This window comes from Neophocaena asiaeorientalis, unplaced genomic scaffold, assembly GCF_003031525.2.
Source record: "Neophocaena asiaeorientalis asiaeorientalis breed wild unplaced genomic scaffold, Neophocaena_asiaeorientalis_V1.1 scaffold367, whole genome shotgun sequence".
NCBI classification, from domain to species: Eukaryota; Metazoa; Chordata; class Mammalia; order Artiodactyla; family Phocoenidae; genus Neophocaena; species Neophocaena asiaeorientalis.
Genome location: NW_020174043.1, coordinates 653,595 through 657,426, shown reverse-complemented (window position 1 = coordinate 657,426; position 3,832 = coordinate 653,595).

Here is a 3,832-nt window from a genome sequence, read left to right as displayed (position 1 = left end):
AAGTTTAGCTCTTCTCTCTTCCTTATAGTAGTTATGCCTCAGTGATTCTCAGAAATGTAAACAGGCACAACAGGAAGAGATTTATGTGAACATCCTTCTTTCATGCAGCTCAGCCCTCTCCTGGTTGGTTCCCCAAAATAAATCTCATCAGTTTCAAAATGCTGCCAATATACACAACGTTATATAAGTTTGACTCCATCCTCCTTACCCAATTCTCAGTTTCCTATCTCAAAATTAACTTATTTATTTATTTACACCTTTATTGGAGTATAATTGCTTTACAATGGTGTGTTAGTTTCTGCTTTATAACAAAGTGAATCAGATATACATATACGTACATTCCCATATCTCTTCCCTCTTGTGTCTCCCTAACTTCCACCCTCCCTAACCCACCCCTCTAGGTGATCACAAAGCACCGAGGTGATTTCCCTGTTCTATGCGGCTGCTTCCCACTAGCTATCTATTTTACGTTTGGTAGTGTATATATGTCCATGCCACTCTCTCACTATGTCACAGCTTACCCTTCCCCATCCCCATATCCTCAAGTCCATTCTCTAATAGGTGTGTCTTTATTTCTGTCTTACCCCTAGGTTCTTCATGACATTTTTTTTCTTAGATTCCATATATATGTGTTAGCATATGGTATTTGTCTTTCTCTTTCTGACTTACTTCACTCTGTATGACAGACTCTAAGTCCATCAATACAAATAACTCTATTTCATTTCTTTCTATGGCTGAGTAATATTCCATTGTATATATGTGCCACATCTTCTTTATCAATACATCCGATGATGGATACTTAGGTTGCTTCCATCTCCTGGCTATTGTAAATAGAGCTGAAATGAATATTTTGGTACATGACCCTTTCTGAATTATGGTTTTCTCAGGGTATATGCCCAGTAGTGGGATTGCTGCGTCATATGGTAGCTCTATTTTTAGTTTTTTTAAGGAACCTCCATACTGTTCACAATAGTGGCTGTACCAATTCACATTCCCACCAGCAGTGCAAGAGGGTTCCCTTTTCTAAACACTCTCTCCAGCATTTATTGTTTCTAGATTTTGTGATGATGGCCATTCTGACCGGTGTGAGATGATATCTCATTGTAGTTTTGATTTGCATTTCTCTAATGATTAATGATGTTGAGCATTCTTTCATGTGTTTGTTGGCAAACTGTATATCTTCTTCAGAGAAATGTCTGTTTAGGTCTTCTGCCCATTTTGGGATTGGGTTGTTTCTTTTTTTCTTATTGAGCTGCATGAGCTGCTTGTAAATTTTGGAGATTAATCCCTTGTCAGTTGCTTCATTTGCAAATATTTTCTCCCTTTCTTCCAGTTGTCTTTTGGTCTTGTTTATGGTTTCCTTTGTTGTGCAAAAGCTTTGAAGTTTCATTAGGTCCCATTTGTTTATTTTTGTTTTTATTTCCATTTCTCTAGGAGGTGGGTCAGAAAGGATCTTGCTGTGATTTATGTCATAGAGGGTTCTGCCTATGTTTTCCTCTAAGAGTCTGATAGTTTCTGGCCTTACATTTAGGTCATTAATCTGTTTTGAGCTTATTTTTGTGTATGGTGTTAGGGAGTTTTCTAATCTCATACTTTTACATGTACCTGTCCAGATTTCCAAGCACCACTTATTGAAGAGGCTGTCCTTTCTCCACTGTACATTCCTGCCTCCTTTATCAAAGATAAGGTGACCATATATGCATGGGTTTATCTCTGGGCTTTCTATCCTGTTCCATTGATCTATATTTCTGTTTTTGTGCCAGTACTATACTGTCTTGATTACTGTAGCTTTGTAGTATAGTCTGAACTCAGGGAGCCTGATTCCTCCAGCTCTGTTTCTCGTTCTCAAGATTGCTTTGGCAATTCGGGGTCTTTTGTGTTTCCATACAAATTGTGAAATTTTTTCTTCTAGTTCTGTGAAAAATGTCAGTGGTATTTTATAGGGATTGTGTTGAATCTGTAGATTGCTTAGGGTACTAGAGTCATTTTCACAATGTTGATTCTTCCAATTCAAGAACATGGTATATCTCTCCATCTATCTGTATCATCTTTAATTTCTTTCATCCGTGTCTTATAATTTTCTGCATACAGGTCTTTTGTCTCCTTAGATAGGTTTATTCCTAGATATTTTATTCTTTTTATTGCAATGGTAAGTGGGAGTGCTTTTTTAATTTCATTTTCAGATTTTTCATCATTAGTGTATAGGAATGCCAGAGATTTCTGTGTGTTAATTTTGTATCCTGCTACTTTAAGAAATTAATTGATTAGCTCTCATAGTTTTCTGTTAGCATCTTTAGGATTCTCTTTGTATAGTATCATGTCATCTGCAGCTTTACTTCTTCTTTTTTGATTTGGATTCCTTTTATTTCCTTTTCTTCTCTTATTTGTGGGTAAAACTTCCAAAACTATGTTGAATAAGAGTGGTGAGAGTGGGCAACCTTGTCTTGTTCCTGATCTTAGTGGAAATGGTTTCAGTGTTTCACCATTGAGGACAATGTTGACTGTGGGTTTTTCATGTATGGCCTTTATTATGTTGAGGAAAATTCCCTCTATGTCTACTTTCTGCAGGCTTTTTATCATAAATGGGTGTTGAATTTTGTCAAAAGCTTTCTATGCATCTATTGAGATGATCATACGGGTTTTTCTCCTTCAATTTGTTAATATGGTGTATCACGTTGATTGATTTGCATATATTGAAGAATCCTTGCATTCCTGGAATAAACTCTACTTGTTCATGGTATATGATCCTTTTAATGTGCTGTTGGATTCTGTTTGCTAGTATTTTGTAGAGGATTTTTGCATCTATGTTCATCAGTGATATTGGTCTGTAGTTTTCTTTCTTTGTGACATCCTTGTCTGGTTTTGGTATCAGGGTGATGGTGGACTCATAGAATGAGTTTGGGAGTGTTCCTCTCTCTGCTATATTTTGGAAGAATTTGAGAAGGATAGGTGTTAACTCTGCTCTAAATGTTTGACAGAATTCATCTGTGAAGCCATCTAGTCCTGTGTTTTTGTTTGTTGGAAGATTTTTAATCACAGTTTCAATTTCAGTGCTTGTGATTGGTCTGTTCATATTTTCTATTTCTTCCTGATTCAGTCTTGGCAGGTTGTGCATTTCTAAGAATTTGTCCATTTCTTCCAGATTGTCCATTTTATTGGCATAGAGTTGCTTGTAGTAATCTCTCATGATCTTTTGTATTTCTACAGTGTCAGTTGTTACTTCTCCTTTTTCATTTCTAATTCTATTGATTTGACTCTTCTCCCTTTTTTTCTTGATGAGTCTGGCTAACAGTTTATCAATTTTGTTTATCTTCTCAAAGAACCAGCTTTCAGTTTTATTGATCTTTGCTATCATTTCCTTCATTTCGTTTTCATTTATTTCTGATCTGATCTTTATGATTTCTTTCCTTCTGCTCACTTTGGGGGTTTTTGTTCTTCTTTCTCTAATTGCTTTAGCTGCAAGGTTAGGTTGTTTATTTGAGATGTTTCCTGTTTCTTAAGGTAGGATTGTATTGCTATAAACTTCCCTCTTATAACTACGTTTTCTGCATCCCATAGGTTTTGGGTTGTCATGTCTTCATTGTCATTTGTTTCAAGGTATTTTTTGATTTCCTCTTTGATTTTTTCAGTGATCACTTCATTATTAAGTGGTGTATTGTTTCGCCTCCACATGTTTGTATTTTTTACAGATCTTTTCCTGTAATTGATATCCAGTCTCATAGTGTTGTAGTCGGAAAAGATACTTGATACAATTTCAATTTTCTTAAATTTACCAAGGCTTGATTTGTGACCCAAGATATGATCTATCCTGGAGAATGTTCCATGAGCACTT